We start from the raw sequence: 18,583 nt of genomic DNA on the forward strand, positions 1-18,583 counted from the left end.
CATTTCCAAGTTCAAGCTTTTTGAAATGGTTCTTGGTAATCACTCTGGATCTCCCTGACGAGGACCCTGAAGACGAGGACCCTGAAGACCAACCCTAAGAAGACGAGGACCCCGAAGACAATGACCCTGAAGACGAGGACCCTGAAGACCACCCCGAAGAAGACGAGGACCCTGAAGACCACCCCGAAGAAGACGAGGACCCTGAAGACCACCCCGAAGAAGACGAGGACCCCGAAGACAAGGACCCAGAAGACCAACCCGAAGAAGACGAGGACCCCGAAGACGAGGACCCCCGAAGACGACGACCCTGAAGACCACCCCGAAGAAGACCAAGAAGATGACCCTGAAGAAGTTGACCAAGAAGACAAAGAAGAGAAGACAAGCACCAAGATACAGAAAAACAAGAGACAGAAAACCAAGAAGCAGAAATACAAGAAGCTGCAGAACAAAAAGCGGAAGAACATTAAGCATAAGACTAAAAATCAGAGCAAAAGATAATATCTAAATTATAAGCAGAAGATGACTAAGCAGTGTATGGGGGTGAGTCCGTTCCTCCTCGTGGTGCCCCTGGAAAAGACCTGCTGCTGCAGGCCAAACTGAACGCGGACAAATCCTGTTGTAAATCTTTTGTGACGGGCAGAACGAAAGGTGTAATGTCCAACCTTTTATAGATAACAACTACAGGAATGCCTGTCACAAATAAGAATATGATGAAGAAGAAGAATATGAAGAAGATGAAGAAGTAGAATATGAAGAATGTAAAAAAAAGAATAATACGAAGAAGGTGAAGAAGAAGAAGGTGAAGAAGAAGTGGATGAAAAAGATGCTGAGGATGATGAAGGAGAAAGTGTGGGAGAAGTAAAAAAGAAGGTGAAGAGCATGGAAGTAGTGAAACATAAATATCTGACAAAATATAAAAATACTTAACATAGTTAATATTTCCGTAACTCAGAACATAATAAAAAAATATTAATTCCTGCTATTCCATTTGACTGGGCTAAACCTCTATGCCTTTATTGTCTCCCCCACCTCCCCCAATACATTCTACATTATTCTTAGTTGTTTTCCTTCATGTAGAAATAACCTACAAGGAAAGAAAGGGTTTATTTTAATTCCGATATTTATGTCCCATTGACTTGCATTGGTTTCCGGTATCGGAATCGGCGATATCCGATACTTTTTCGGTATCGGTCCGATCCAATCCGATCCGATATTTCCCGATATCGGAAGGTATCGCTCAACACTACTCCTGAGCTCTTATGTGCGGAGGCTGACCTGAATACCGATGGGCATTTTGAAGCTGGTACTCAACAACTGCCCTGTGCTGCTCACAAATCCTTACCAACATATGCAACATTGAGTTCCAACATGTGGGGACATCGCACATCAGTCGGTAAGCTGGAAGCTGCAAATGCTGCTGAAGCACAGCAAAGGCGGCGGAAGCTGTAGCTGACTTTCTAAAATTTTCACACACGCGGCATACTTTGACAAGCAGATCCGGCAGATCCGGGTAGGTTTTGACAAAATGCTGAACCATGAGGTTGAGCACATGGGCCAGGCATGGTACCTGTTTGAGCTCACCTTGCTTCAAAGCCACCACCTAGTTCCAGCCATTGTCACACACGACCATGCCTGGCTGAAGGTTCAATGGTGATAGCGACAGATCTGCTTGCTCTTTCAGAGCTATCCACAACTCTTCATTGGTGTGCAGTTTGTCACCTAAGCATATTGGCTTCAGCACAGCCTGTTGCTGCTTGGCCGAGTCAGTGCTGCAGTGCTTCCAGCTTGTGACTGATGTGGTCCTTTCGGAAATGGAGGCTGAAGAGGAGGAGTAGGAGAAGGAGGTGCAGGAGCTGTAGAATGTGGGGGAGACCCTGATTGACCGAGGGCCCACAATCTTCGGCGTCGTGAGGACATGTCGCTGCCATCAGCTTGCGGAAATCTTCCGCCTCCAAAAAAAAAAAGCGGGCTTGTAGTTTCCTATTATTGCCAGCTACCACATGTGAATAAACACACTGACACACTGCTGCCAAACTGTAACTGGAGGACACTATTTTGCACGTTTGCTACAAATAGCTGGATTTTTATCGCTGTAATATGGGATCACGTCTGATGATGGAAAAGATCTGGCTGTATTCTGCAGTGCTAACAAGCAAATGGAGCAGAAAAATGTTGGACACAATTACTTTTTTAGAAAATAATCAGGATTAAGAGCAAAAAAAAAAGGCCTGATATCTAGTCCAATGGCTATTAGTGATGAGCGAGCATGCTCGCTACTTCTCGGTGCTCGCCTGAGCATCTCACTGCTCGAGATGCTCAGCGCTCGCCGAATATTTCCGGGGTTGCTCGGCGGGAGCTCGGGTCCCCTCCCTGCATATTTGAAGCTCTTTACAGAGCCAATGAACATGCAGGGATTGCCTGCCACTCACTGGAATGCCGCAGCCATGTTGGTTGTTGCATTACAGTGATTGGTTGGCCGCACAGCATCATCAGGTCTTTATCAGATCTGGCACCCCCATGATTGTCACAGTCACTCTGGAATCAGACAGTGTAGGGAGAGGTGCTGCTGAGCTACTGGGAGATTTGCTTGTTTCTAGTTAGTGTAGGTGTACCGAACTATTTTAGAGACACATATCCATCTCAGCAAACAGTCCTCATGAGGACTAATCCATCTGCAGAGATATCAGGCAGGCAATGTATATAGGCAGGCAGGCTGTGTATATAGCAGACTGCAGTGCATATAGCACAACAGGCTCCATTTCAGTTGTGTCTGCAGCTGCTGCTGCTGTTAGATATTTCTAGAAATAGGCCCAGGTCTCAGGGGCATGGAATAATTTTTTTGGGATCTTAATCCTCATTATTTGCTTAAAAAGCAATCGAGAGAACACTGTTTTTCTGCACCATTTGCTTGTTGGCACTACAGAATACAGCCAGGTCCTTTCCATATTACAGCGCTTAAAGTCCAGCTATTTAAAACTGTGATTTGTCCGTCACACGGATCACATATAATTGCAATGAAAATACTGCCATTTCTGGCCTCCATTAAAAATTTGTTTCAGTGTGTCAGTGAAGTTATTGACACCAGTTTGCTGTTCAAAATAGTTACCTACAGACCAGGTATTTAAAACTGTGTTTTCTCCGTCACACGGATCACATATACGTTTTCAGAAAATACTGCCATTTCTGACAGCCATTAAAAAAAAATTACAGTGTGTCAGTGAAGCAATTGACACCAGTTTGCTGTTCAAAATAGTTACCTACAGGCCAGCTATTTAAAACTGTGGTTTCTCCGTCACACGGATCACATGTAAGTTCGCTCCAAATTCATTTGTAGTGAGCGTGGAAGACATTGTCCTCCATTTAAAATGGGCAAGGTACTTGGCAAGGGACGGGGAACTGGACGTGATGGGGCATGAAGAGGCTGAGGACGTGGGCAAGCTGAAATTGTGCCACAACAAACACCCACATCTTCTCACTCGACCTTCCTGTCCCAATTAACACTGGGTTAACATATCATATCAACAAACAGTTTCCAAGGAGATATAAACACAATTATTAAAATTAAATCATTTTGATTTCCAATTATTATTATTTTTTTTAATTTATATATAAAAAACACGTACTTTCATAATCACAAAGTCAAATCTGAATCATGAACTTATGTTATTGTGGAAGGCTTTCTCATTTTATATTAGCAGTGTCGAGATACTCAAGATACTCAAATATCTAGTTCTATTGCCCTCATTCCCTATTAATAAAGTGCTGAAGACAAGATTTTTAATATGAATTTTATCCCCTTAATCTAGAATTCAGAGATACAAGGTGCAAGTGCAAAAGTTTTTCCCTCTCTATATACTCCAAAAATAAATAAATATATTAATCGATTTTATATTTTATGCACAACTGTCAAACCGTCTGTTCAGCGTGGATGGCCTGAAGACAGAGAGGAAGAGGAGGAGGAGAAGGAGAGCATGGTCACTCGTCCTCTTGGTGAGGACACGGAAGTTTTGCCTGTTAGCAGTCTGGCACGCATGGCTGAGTTTATGTTACGCTGCCTTTCCCATGACCCTCGCGTTCTCAAAATTTTGGGTGACAGTCATTACTGGTTGGTGACACTTCTAGGTCATAGTTCGTTGGACAACCAAGGACTACAGGCGAGAGAGACAAAACTCCAATCCAGCAGAGGCAGTGGAACACTGTCAAAGTTCTGGGAGAATTTTCTCAGCCCCTCCCATCACACAGGCTCTGAGGCGCGGGGTACTCTCACAAAGAGTGCAAAGTTTGGAAGATGCTGAGGGAGTACCTTGCTGACAGTACCAACATCCTCCGTGATTTCTCTGTGCCTTATAATTATTGGGTATCCAAGCTGGATACGTGGAATGAACTGGCTCTCTATGCCTTGGAGGTCCTGGCCTGCCCTGCTGCTAGCGTTTTATCAGAGCGCGTTTTTAGTGCCGCTGGTTGAACTATAACTGATAAGCGCATCCACCTGTCAATTGAAAATGCTGATAGGCTGACTCTTTTAAAAATGAACAAGGGCTGGATTGGGCCAGACTTCTCAACACCACCGAATGACAGCAGTGCAACATAAACTCAAATCCAGTGTCTTTTGCTTGTGAGGTGTATTCCCATGCACCTTTTCACACCCACACAAGGGTATACACTTCCTGATTTTGGCTATTTGCTCTTGTCCTCCTCCTTCTCCTCATCCTCCACCACCATATCACCAGGGAGACCGTGGTCCGTGATGCAACACCCACATAATTTTTTTAAAGGGTCTTTATGATGCCCGCTTCTTTCTAATGGGAACATTTTTTTATGAGGCCCTCCTGCACATCTCTTCCAAGGGGCATTGGAGTACCTCCAAATTTTTGGCAGCTTTTGCATTCACTGCATAGGCAAACAATATGGGAGACCCAATTCCTAATAATGAGAACATTGTTTTTAGGATGCTCTCCGACCTCCACGTCTCTTCCAAGGTGAATTGGGGTGCCTCCAATTTTTTGGCAGCTTATGCATTCACTGCATAGGCAAACACTATGGGAGAGCCACTTCCTAATAATGGGAACATTGTTTTATGAGGCTCTCCGACCTCTACGTCTCTTGCAAGGGGCATTGGATTTCTTCCAAATATTTGTCAGCCGTTGCTTCACTTCATAGGCATACAGTATGGGAGACCCTCTCCTTTCTAATGGGAATTTGTCGTTACTGTGGCCCTGCTCTATGTGTCTTTAAATTCTTAGTGGGGTTTTTCCTAAATTTGGCCAGCCGTTGGACTCACTACATACCCTATAACTGTATAGCAGACCCTTTCCTTTCAAATGGGAACATGTCGTACTTTGTTACTGTGGCCCTGCTCTATGTATCTTTAAATTGTTAGTGGGTTTTTTCCCAAATTTTGGCAGCCCTTGCAGTCACAGAATGGGCATTACCACTATAGGAGACCCGCTGCTTGGGAACATTTTTTTTACTGAGACCCTCCTCTATGTCTCTTCAAAGGGTTATTGGGTTGTGTCTGAATTTTTGGCAGCCCTTGCAGTCCCTGCATATGCAATAACAGTATAGGAGACCCACTCATTAATAATGGGAACAACAAGGCATGGCCGGCTGATGTCTCTCTAACAATAGCGAGGGCCGACTGCTGGCCCTTTAAGAATAGTAAGGGCCGCTTGATGGCCTTATAAAAATAGGCTGTGACTTTCAGAGTCCCTCCATCCTAAATGAAACAGGATGTGTCTGATGATGTGTCACACACCACATGGCCAGAAAAGATTGTAAAATGTTAAAATGACATTCCCCAGTGAATGCATTTGTCTTAAAAAATAACATAAAAAAAACAGTAGGATCTTTCTTTAGTATAAAAAACAGAGTCGCCAATGTAACCTCAATGTAATCACATTGTTCAGCTCCTGCACCTCCTCCTCCATCTCCGAAATGACCACAACAGTCACAAGCTGAAAGCATTGCAGTACTGCCTTGGCCAAGCTGCAGCAGGCTGTGCGGAAGATAATATGCTTAATGCTTAGGTGACAAACCGCCCAGTGCTGCAGAGTTGTTGAAATCTGTAACACAGCAGCCTGATCTGTGACTCTCACCGCTGAACATACAGCCTGGCATGGTCGTGTGTGACAATGGGTGGAACTTGGTGATGGAGAAATGACAGCCAGAGAAGATAAGGTTCCCCTCTATGCCTGTCCTTTCACTGAGTTAAAGAATATGGCTGTGGTGAAATACAACTCCCACTAAGAAGCTTTTTCAGATTGAAAAACATTGGGCCCAGCAGAGGATTTGATTCTGAGGGCCCACCTTTCTCCGCCACTCAAGAGCCCCAATAGCAGCTGCAAAGTTTGCGCCTATCATGAACTCTCCTGATGGAGAAGCCAGGCCCAGGGCTCTGGTGGTCCCGTCCAACCCTACAGAGAAGCAGCCCTGTCTAAGAAAACTGTGTGGGAAGGTTCCCAGACACTCTATGGCTGCATTTTTAATGTGGACAGGCTCCATACCATCCCTGGCCACATTCACTTGACCACGTGATTGTGGGTAGGCGGTCTTTCCCAGTAAGTTCACTGGGGAGGGCACGGTTCAAGTGCAAGCAGCTTTAGAGGACTTCCTGGGAGAAATGAAATCTGGAGTAGATATGGTTTCCCAAGTCCTTTCACCAAGCTAAAGCATATGGCTCTGGTGAAATACATCTCACCAACAAGTTATGGACTGGCTCCGTACCATCCCTGGCCACATTCACTTGACCACTTGTTTGTGGGTAGGCGGTCCTTCCCAGTAAGTTCACTGGGGAGGGTACGGGTAATGTTGTGGGACCCGTTCTTGTGGAAGGTGGAGACGATACCGGGAGAAATAGTGGCGGCTGGGGACCGAGTATGGACACCCAGCCGCTGACGGCATGAGGTTGTGAAAAGATTCAGCCTCCACGAGCCTAAAAGGCCACATTTCAAGTGCAAGCAGCTTTAAAGGACTTTCTGGGAAAAATGACAGCTGGAGTAGACACGGTTTCCCAAGCCTTTCACCAAACTAAAGAATATGGCTGTGGTGAAATACAACTAACCGACAAGCTGTGGACTGGCTCTGTACCGTCCCTGGCCACATTCACTTGACCACGTGTTGGTGGGTAGGCGGTCCGTCCCAGTAAGTTCACTGGGGAGGGCACAGGTAGTGCTGTGGGACCCGTGCTTGTGAAAGGCGGAGACGATACCGGGAGAAATAATGGCGGCTGGGTACCGAGTAAGGACACTGTGCCGCCGCTGACATGAGGTTGTGAAAAGCTTCCACCTCCACGAGCCTAAAAGGCCACATTTCAAGTGCAAGCAGCTGTCAAAAATTTGGCAGTATAGTATTGCAGCCTGTGGGTGGCTGGCTGCCTACTTGCGCTTGCATTCAAAGGAATGGGGTAGGGACAACTGAACACTGCATTTATACAATGATGTGGACGGTGATTGTAGCAAGTCTGTAATGACAGGGGCATGGTGGGAGGCATCTTCGCATACGCCAAGGATCACTTATGATGGGCACACTTTTAGGCAATGACCTGGGAGTCAGAGATGCTTCCAGGGGTCTTCCCCATGCTGCTCCCATGTCTTTTCAGCACTTTATGCATGTGTCCGATGATGTGTCACACACCACATGGTCAGATAAGGTTGTAAAATGTTAAAATGACATTTCCCAGTGAATGCATTTGTCTTAGTTGAAAGCAATGCAAGAGTGCAAAAACACATCAAAAACGCTACATGTGAACATAACCCAAGGTGTGGAGGAGTATTTTTGTTTTTGCATATTTATATTGCCTTATATACAAGTCATTACCCTGGAAAGGATATATTTCCCAGGAAAAACATATTTCCCAGGAAAATCCATTTTGGTTTTGTTTTTGTATGTTTTATTGTGAGTCTGTAAAAGTGGCGTAATACCTCTGACAACATTGTTGACAGCAGTGACCTGGGAGTCAGAAATGCTTCCAGGGGTCTTCCCCATGCTGTTCCCATGTCATTTGAGCACTGTTCCCATTGATTTGGGCAATTTTTAGGCCGTCTGCAGACCGCCAGGGGAGCCGCCTGAAAAATGCTCGAGTTTCCCATAGACTTACATTGGGCTCGCTGCTCGGGTCAAGCACCCGAGTATTCCAATGTGCTCGACATGAGCATCGAGCACCCGAGCGTTTTAGTGCTCGACCATCACTAATGGCTATCTGTTACAGGCAGCAGAAACACATAGAATGTGCAATGGACACTATTGTGCTGTATAGTATTATTCAGAAATTTCTCTGCCTGCCTAACTCCTGGTATCATCACTGAATATATGCAGCTGGATTAGTCCTCAGAAGGATTGTTAGTTCAGATGGATATGTATCCTCCTGGTGTGGAATACCTATGCCTAACTATTACACTGCCAATTCTGTCCCTCACACAGCAGCACCTCTCTCCACTCTACCTGTCTGAAGGTTAAACTGTGATGAGCCTAGCATCACCAGGTGATATTATGCGGCCAGCCAATCACTGTAATGCCACAACCAAGGTGGATATGGCATTACAGTGAGTGGCAGGCAATCCCTTCATGTTCACAGGCACTCTAAGAGTGACAAACATGCAGGGTGCGGACCCGAGCTCCCCCCCGAGCAGCCCAGAAATACTCGCCGAGCGGTGAGCATCTCGAACAGTGAGATGCTCGGGCAAATACCAAGCAGTAGCGAGCACGCTCCCTCATCACTACAATATACATCTAAACTAACAGTCCTTCAAAGGACAAATTCAGATGCATATATTTATTACGGATGATAGCAGGAGTTAGGCAGGCAGAGTTTGTGGACACTGTATACAGCAGAATAGGGTCCATTGCACATCCTGTCTGCTGCTGTTACAGATATCCATAGCCCTAGATATCAGGGCTATTTTTTTTTGTTCTTAATCCAGATTATTTGCTTAAAAATCAATAAAGTACACCATTTTACTGCTCCATTTGCTTATTAGCAGAATACAGCCAGATTGTTTTGATTTTATACGCATTGCTGTATTGTGGAAGCAGAGAAACTTGTCAATCATCAGACGTGATCTGATATTACTGTGGTAACAATCGTGACTTTTTTTGGAACGTGCCAAATATTACACTCCATTTAAAGTCTGCCAGTTGAGTGTTGTTCAACCTATTCACACTTGGTTGCTGATCAATACCATATCTCTAATGCCATTGCCTAAACCCGTGGTCATCAGACAGGATTAGATATTACTGCGCTAATAATCCAGAATTATTTGGGAGCATGCCAGATATTACACTCCATTTAAAGTCTGCCAATTGTGTGTTGTTCAATCCTATTCACACTTGGTCACTGACCAATACTATATCTCTAACATCACTGATTAAAACCGTGGTCATCAGACGTGATCCCATATTATTGTGGTAATAATCATGACATTTTTTGAAGCTTGTCAAATATTACACTCCAGTTAAAGTCTGCCAGTTGTGTGTTCTTCAATCTATTCACATTTGGTCACTGACCAATACCATATCTTAAACCATGGTCATCAGAATGAAATCAAATATTACTGCACTAATAATCCAGGAATTTTTGGGAGCACTTAAAGTCTGCCAGCTGTGTGTTGCTCAAACCTATTCACACTTGGTCGCTGACCAATATCATACTAATAGGTCACTGCCTAAAACTGTGGTCATCCGACGTGTTCCCATATTACTGCGTTAATAATCGTGACATTTTTTGGAGAATGCCAAGTATTACACTCCAGTTAAAGTCTCCCAGTTATGTGTTGTTCAACCTATTCACCTATTCACACTTAGTCGCTGACCAATATCGTATCTCTAACGCCACTGCCTAAAACCGTGGTCATCAGACGTGATCCCATATTATTGCGGTAATAATCGTGACTTTTTTGAAGCTTGTCAAATATTACACTCCAGTTAAAGTCTGCCAGTTGTGTGTTGTTCAAACCTTTTCACACTTGGTTGCTGACCAATACTATATCTCTAACATCACTGCCTAAAACCGTGGTCATCTGACTTGATCCCATATTATGGCGGTAATAATCGTGACTTTTTTAAAGCTTGTGAATTATTACACTCCAGTTAAAGTCTGCCAGTTGTGTGCTGTTCAAACCTATTCACACTTGGTTGCTGACCAATATCACACTAATAGGCCATTGCCTAAAACTGTGTTCATTAGACGTGATCTGATATTACTGCCATAATAATCGTGACATTTTGGGGAGCTTGCCGGATATTACACTCCATTTAAAGTCTGCCAGTTGTGTGTTGTTCAAACCTATTCACACTTGGTCACTGACCAATATCATATCTGTGAACAATGTTGTCAGAATATTACGCCATTTTTGCGGAATGACAATAAAAACAAAGCTAAAATGGATTTTACCCGAAGAAATGTTAAGAAACATTCTTTGCACTTGTATATAAGGCCAAATAATAATAATAAAAAAAAAAGATATGGACTGTGGAAGAGATTTATGCGACCAGAATGAACACTCATCTCGAGCTGATGATACCACCTAGCAGCACCTGTCCCTATTGTAAATGCATCTAACAGCGGTATCAATAGGAATAGAATAGATTTGTATTTTTTTTCTGCACCACCAGCAGCATGCAGTATAAAGCAATAATACCTGTCTGGATCGGTGTAATACGCTATCCATACTGCAATAGCTCACCCATAAATTATTTTCAGATAAGACAAGTAATATTCTAGAATGTAGAATCTATTTGAATTGTCCTTCCCATTATTAAGAAGTGGGTCTCCTATACTGTTATTGAATATATAGCAATTTCAAGGGCTATCAAAAATTAGGACGTACTTCAATTCACAGCAGAATCTTTAGTATAAAAACCAGACTCTCCAAAGTTTCCTCAATGTAATCACATTCTACAGCTCCTGCTCTTTGGCCTCCATCTATGAAATGACCACATCAGTAGAAAGCTGGAAGCACTGCAGCACTGCCTCAGTCGGCCAAGCGACAACAGGCTGTGCTGAAGCTAATATGCTTAGGTGACAAACCGCACACAGCTGCAGAGTTGTTGAAAGCTGTAACAGAGCAGGCAGATCTGTGGCTCTCACCGCTGAACCTGCTGGCTGCTCTGAGGCTTGGCAACCTCGCACACGTACAATGGCTGGCCCATGTGAGCAGCCAGTGCAGCCTGTGAGCCTCAGATATGGCTCAACTCTGTGAACAGAAAGAATAAGGCTGGACTAATCAAGTGGATGAGGAGCTCTAATGTATGACTGGTGCAACAGAATGGACAAAGGAAATATGGTGGCCCTCCTCCAGGTTGGGTTGGAGAAGCTCCTCCACATGGTTCTGAAATTTTTATTGGCCATATTTCTCAGGAGATATATGAAGATGCATTGATACCCCTCTTTCAGTCTGTGGGAAAGCTGTATAAGTTTCGCTTAATGATGACCTTAATGATGACCTTCAGTGGCCTAAACCGTGGCTTTTGTTATGCACGTTATATCTCAAAATGCATTGCAGATCAGGTCTTTGCCCAACTCTGTAGTCATGAAATTCAAGGCGTAAAGATCTTTGTGTGTCGAAGCACCGAGAAGTGTGAGCTGATATTGGATGGGCTGCCATTGCAAATGGAACAAGCTGCATTAGATGACTTCATGGGAGAAATGACAGCCGGAGTAGATACGGTTTCCCTCTATGCCAGTCCTTTCACCGAATATAGAAGAAAGAATATAGCAATGGTGAAATACAACCCTCACCGAGAAGCAGCCCTGGCTAAGAAAAGTCTGTGTGAAGGTTCCCAGACAATCTATGGCTGCTTTTTTTCTGTGGACTGGCCTCTTTAAGACGTAAGATGCAATCTGGCACTTTGGCAAAGCCAAATTCTGTTCTCCCTCTAATATCTAACAAACAGGTCATGCTGGAGAAACTTGCACCTATTGCCACTCAGTGTCTTCAGCTCCTTTGTGAGAAACTAATGTTTGGGCAGCAAATCAACCAAATAAAATTCCTGATATATGGAAATTGTGGATGGCTTCGCTTCTGGTACTGGGTATTAATACCAAACCATGGTGTGACATTCACTGGATATTCCTGGCTGGTGGAGACAAGCTCATTCCCACAGAAAATTACCAATGTCACGGAACGACAAGGGGATGTCCGGTAGACAGCACAGCACACAGATGCTATGGGAGATAGAGGGGGAAGGAGGGCCCTAGCGGTAGGGAACAAGGGAAGGGACACCTCCTGACACCAACCTGTGTCTATCTCTAAGCTCCCCTATCGTCCCTAGACGGGTCCTTCCCCCCGTGCGCAATCACATGCCTAAGCCCTCGCTGGCCCTGGAATTAACCTGGCTAGTGCGCAGGCCAGCAAGACACTAGTCTCACCACTACAATAGGACAACGCAAGGAAGGTAAGACAAACAATGAGAAGATAAAAAAAAAAATACACTTATCTCTCCAACAGAAAACTTCACTGCTGCAATAGCAAGGAACACCACAGCTTCTCCAGAGACTGACTCCTTCAAAGAGGTCAGCATAGAATGAAATATATAGTCAGATGATGGATTATGTGGCTATTTAAAGGGAGGTGGGAGTGGCACCAACCAGCATCAGCTGACCGTTAACAAAAGGCTGCCAGCAAGAGACTAACATTAACCTTGCTTGACCAAAAAGAAAAAGCTGCATTTAAATTATAGCATAACTAGAGCTGCCACGAATCTCCAAATTATTTGTGACAACCAGCAAGCTAAGGACATGGTGGCCTCGATCATCATGAAGGAGTTTGTTCGTTGTCTGGGAGACCAACCATCACTGCTGTCTACCTTGTGAACATTGTGTTGAAGCTTGATTGCCCAAGGCCCACAATTCTCTGCATCGGGAGGATGTGTTCCGTCCCCAGGGTTCGAATGGGTCCCGGCTTCCACAATATTAACCCAGTGTGCCATCAGTGAGATGTACGATCCCTGGCCACAAGCACTTGTCTGTGGTTAGGTGGTCCTTCCCAGTAACTGCGTTGGTGAGGGTACGGGTAATTTTCTGGGATCCGTGCTTATAAAAGGTAGGGATGGCACACCATTAGAAATAGTGGTGGCAGGGGACCGAGAACCGAGGGACAGCCACCATGAGTTTGCGGAAAACTTCTGACTCCACGAGAAATGTGGCAGTTTAGTATTGTGGCCTGTGGGTGGCTACATATTTGCCCTTGCATTCCAAGAACTGGGCTAGGGACAGCTAAATGATGCACTGGGACAAATGTAACAGGCCAGATTAACTCCCCGCCCAGAATATACCCGGGGTTAAAGTGGCCTAGGCCGGATTATACTCCGGGTATATTCTGGCCTAGGCCAAACTATACCCTGGGGTATAAATTGGCCTAGACCCAATTATTCCTCTCTGGGCCAGAATATATCGTGGGTATATTAAGCCCTAGGCCAAACTACACCCCGGGGTATAAATTGGCCTAAGCCAGATTATACCCCTCCGGGTCAGAATATATCCCAGCTGCTGTAGATCAGATTTTTCACACTTTTGAGAACTATTGAGTGATATACTTAATAATGGGGCCCCAGTCACTGCACAGGGACCCCAGGCAGCACACAGAGGCCCCAGGCAGTGCACAGGGGCCCCAGGCAGCACACAGGGGGGCAGAGACAGCGAGCAAGGGGGGTAAGAGCCAGCGCGCAAGGGGGGGGAGAGACAGCGCGCAGTGCCCATTTGAGCTTTCTCTGCCCCCCTGTGCGCTGTCTCTGCTCCCCTGTGCGCTATCTGGAACCCCCTGTGCGCTGTCTGAGACCCCCTGTGCGATATCTGGGTCCCCGTTCTTGAGTATATCACTCAATCCTATGTGATGTTTGAGGCCCCTGTACAACATCTGGGGCCCTGTTCTTGAGTATATCACTCAATGGTTCTCATAAGCGTGAAAAATCTGATCTACAGCAGCAGGGGTATATTCTGGCCCGGAGGAGTATAATCTGGCCTAGGCCAATTTATACCCAGGGGTATAGTTTGGCCTAGGCTAAAATATACCCACAGTCCATACTCCTCTAGGGCAGAATATTAGTGTGTTTTTGCTGCTGTAGTGCTACACTATATATAGGTGCACATACACAAAACATATACCATTTCATGCGGCTTTTGTCAGATTTTGATGTGGTCTGCAGCTGATTTCCCTCTTCCACGTGACAAGGAGAAATCTGCTGTGATTCTGCACAAAAAATCCACATCATAGGGATGCGGATTTTGATGCAGATTGGCTGTTGATTTTTTTCCCTGTGGAAAATCAGCAGCAAATCTAGTGCATGGGAACGGGTGGACTAGACTTAGGCTGCGTGCCCACATTGCGTATTACAAGCATATATGCTGCGGAATTTCCGCAGCGTAAACGCTTGTAAAACGCATGTATATCCGCACCCCATGGTCCCCAATGGCATTTCGCAATGTCAATGCCCATGCTGCGGATTTTTCCGCAGCGTATATGCTTCGGTCAAAAATCCGCAGCATGTTCATTAATTTTGCGGAAGCGCAGCGGAATCAATGTGCGGATGGTACCCAAGTCTGGATGAGAGGAGACTCTCACCCAGACCTGGGTACCAAAGAACCTGTAAAAAAAAGAAAAAATAAAGTTTATACTTATCTTCTGATGTTTCCCGGTGTTTTCCCGCCGTCGCGCTGTTGTGTGAAGGACCTGCCACGTCATTGAGTCATGTGACCCATCACATGACTCAATGACATCACCGCAGGTCCTGCACACAACAGCGTGAGCCGCTCAAGACTCCGGACGGGGCAGAGAATGCATCGGAAAGTGAGTATAAACTTTATTTTTTTATTTTTTACCATTCTGATTCTTTTTTTTTAACTATTACTTGGTCACACTATATAAATCCATGCCGGTTGCATGGATTTATATAGTGTGAACAAGTTGTCAAGCACTTTTCCAAGTGATGCTTAAATCACTTGGAGAAGTGCTTGATAACCCGCATGCGGAAATGCATGCAAAGACGCTGCAAAGACGCCTCACAAACGCTTCTACCTGGCGGGAAAACCGCATGTAAAATCCGCATGCGATTTTCCCGCCAGGGAGAAACGTAAAAAATATGCTTCAGTTCTCCAACGTGGGCACTTAGCCTTACAGCATGTGTTGAAGGCATTACATTGAAATGACAGTAGATGGTGCAGTTCCATCAGTGCATAGTTAATGTTATGTGTTGTAACTTGTTATGTTTGTTTCTCCCTGCTCTCTATGATATGCACTTTAAGTTCTCCAGTGTAAGTTCCTATTCTATCCTGATAAGGTACATAAAGTGAACTTGGAACACCTCCAACAAAAAATAAGTTTTCCAATTTTGACAACAATGGAAGACCAACAGTATGATCAGCTTTTGAGATTCTACACTGCAACAGAACAAAAGTACCCCCAGTGGATCTACGATCTACCTCCAGAGAAACGTTCAAATGCCAAGTCCCAGTTTAGACAAACATCTAAGCCATATCGAGCAGAGAAAGGGATTATTTGCTATGGAAAAAACGAGGTTCTCACTAAAATCCGACTGCCAAATATCCTTAAGGCCTGTCACGACAACCCAACTTCTGGTGGCCATTTTGGCAAAGATAAAACATTTGTCAAAATTTCTGACCATTATTACTGGAAGGGAATGAAGAACGATGTTCACCAACATGTCAAAGCCTGTCAAAAATGTTTTGTCACAAGTCCCAAAATCAGCAAAGAAGCTCCACCACTCAAGAGTATACCAGTGCCTGGAAAAGTTTGGAGCTTAGTTCGGATTGATATGATCAGTCCTCTTCAGGAAACATCAAATGGCAACAAATATATAGTTGCTGTCACTGATCATTTCTCCAAGTGGACGGAAGCAACAGCTGTTCCAGACAAAAGTGCCATGTCAGTAGCAAAATTTTTGTACACCATTATTTGCCACTTAGGCTGTATGGACACTTTGATTAGCGACCAGGGAAGAGAGTTTGTGAACTCGATCATCGACAAGCTGATGGATCATTTTCAAACAGATCACCGCATTTCATCTGCCTACCACCCACAAACAAATGGCCAGCGAGAACGTGGCGATCGAACACTCAAAGAATCTCTTAGCAAGCTTGTCAATGACCAAGGAACCAACTGGGACCAGTTCATCCCTGGTGTTTTGTTTGCCTATCACACATCTGTGCATGCTTTAACCAAGTGCTCTCCATTTGAGGTCATGGATGGACGAAAGGCTAAGCTTCCTATTGACTTCAATCCATCAGCAAATGACACTGTGGGTGTCATGTCTCTTTCAGATGATGCCAACCCTGATGTGCTAAATACACACACAACCATTCATAACAGGATCCACTCAACTGTAAGTACTAACATCCATTCTGCTCAGGTACTCCAAAAGTGTGCCTTTGATCGCCGACACAACAGCAACAAAGAAATCACTGCTGGCACCATTATTTATATCAAGAATCAATGTCGTATTCATCGCATGGGTTCAAAGATGGAACCACGCTGGGTTGGGCCCTACTTAGTTGTGGAATTCTTAACCAAGGGACGAGTAAAACTTAAGAACAATAAGACTGGCAAGATACTAAGCAACACTTACCATGCCAGCAACCTTAAGATTTACCAGGATGAAGAGAGTCCTCTACCACCCCAGTCCCCTGATGACTGTCCCAGTGACTCTGCCACACAGAAACACAAGCAAAGCAAGACTTTCAACCCACTACCAAGTTCAGGAAGGAAGTATCTTACCACCACTCTTGACCTTATGTTTAGTAGGGTTGTGTACTTTGGATGCACAAAAGATCTTGGACAACCACGGCCTATATATAAAACCAAAGGTGATGGAAACTGATACTTTTGGGCCATCAGCTATATCCTGACAGGAAAAGAGGACAACTACTCCCTTCTCAGAGCTAAAGTCATCCACCACATGAAAACGGACTTGTCCAAAAAACTACAGGGCTACTTTAATCAAGATGTGAATGAACACCTCTGGCATCTCTCGTGATGGAGTCTGGGCAACTGATGCAGAAATCATGGCCACAGCAAATCTGTTGAGTTGTGAAATCGTCATCCACACAAAAGTCGGTGACACCATGGATTGGTTGACCTATCCCGCAAGCTTCAATCTGCAGTCAACAACAGAACATGCACTTTATCTTGAAAACAAGCATGATCATTTTAATGTTGTTATCAGTGTTTACCTTTGAACGTTTATAATGTAGTGTCCTGTCACCAGCCATGTGTACGATTATCGGCCTAAAGCCTCTCTGGAACCAATAATCGCCCCATGTTAAGGTACCTTTATAAGTTGAAGTTTCAGAATGTTAATGACTTTTATTATATCCTGAACAGTCAAGTTTTTTATGAACCGTCAAGGTTTTCTGGTTGAAGTAAAAAAAGTCTGTGTGTTTACAGTTTGAAACAATAAAATGTTGAAAATTTGTTTTCTGGTTGAAGTAACAAAAGTCTGCGTGTTTAGAGTTTTAAACAATAAAATGTTGAAAAAGTATGTAATTCTTGAGTATATCACTCAATGGTGCTCATAAACGTGAAAAATCTGATCTTTAATATACTTTAATATATTTTAATCTTTAATATACTCAAGAACGGGGCCCCAGACATTGCACAGTGGCCCCAGACATCACACAGGGGCCCCAGACATCACACATCGCACAGGGGCTCCAGACATTGCACAGGATTGAGTGATATACTCAAGAACGGGGCCTCAGACATGGCACAGGGGCCCCAGACATCACACAGGGGCCCCAGACATCACACATTGCACAGGGGCACCAGACATTGCACAGGGGCCCCAGATGTCGCACAGGATTGAGTGATATACTCAAGAACAGGGTCCCAGACATCGCACAGGGGGTCCCAAACAGGGCACAGGGGGTCCCAGACAGTGCACAGGGGGGCAGAGACAGCGCACAGGGGGGCAGAGACTGCACAGGGGCCCTGTGCGCTGTCTCTTCCCCCCCTTATGCACTGTCTCTGCCCCCCTGTGCGCTGTCAGGGGCCCCATGTGCTGTTCTGCCCCCCGCCGTGTGCTGCCTGGGGCACTGTGCGCTGCCTGGGGTCCCGTTATTGAGTATATCACTCAATGGTTCTCAAAAGCCTGAAAAATCTGATCTATAGCAGCTGGGGTATATTCTGACCCGGAGGGGTATAATCTGGCTGAGGCCAATTAATACCCTGGGGTATAATTTGGCCTAGGTCATAATAAACCCGGGGTATATTCAGGCCCAAAGGGGTATAATCTGGCCTAGGCCAATTTATACCCCGGGGTATAGTTTGGCCTAGGCCAGAATATACCCAGGGTATAATCTGGCCTAGGCCACTTTAACCCCGGGTATATTCTGGGCGGGGGGTTAATCTGGCCTGTTACACAAGGATGTGGCCAAGATTGCTGACTATGATGGTTGCAAGTGTGCAATGACAGTTGCAGGGTGGGAGGCATCTTCACCTGCATCATGGACAGAGGCTTGGCGTGCATGTACAACAGGGGAAGAGGCAGTGTTGTCATCCCTAGACACTGTTTCTGGACCCTGGCGTTTGGCCAAACTAGTCACCAAACTAGTCGGGTGCTTTGCTGTCATGTGCCT

General features: G+C 44.9%; 1 pseudogene; it reads left to right on the forward strand.

The window, feature by feature from the left end:
* The first annotated feature begins 8,592 nt into the window (after window positions 1-8,592).
* Window positions 8,593-12,173, forward strand: LOC141258495 (dead end protein homolog 1-like; annotated as a pseudogene).
* The last annotated feature ends 6,410 nt before the right edge of the window (window positions 12,174-18,583 follow it).

The sequence above is a fragment of the Phyllobates terribilis genome, unplaced genomic scaffold, assembly GCF_046119375.1.
Source record: "Phyllobates terribilis strain yellow unplaced genomic scaffold, ASM4611937v1 Scaffold_3__8_contigs__length_932513732, whole genome shotgun sequence".
In the NCBI taxonomy this organism is placed as follows: Eukaryota; Metazoa; Chordata; class Amphibia; order Anura; family Dendrobatidae; genus Phyllobates; species Phyllobates terribilis.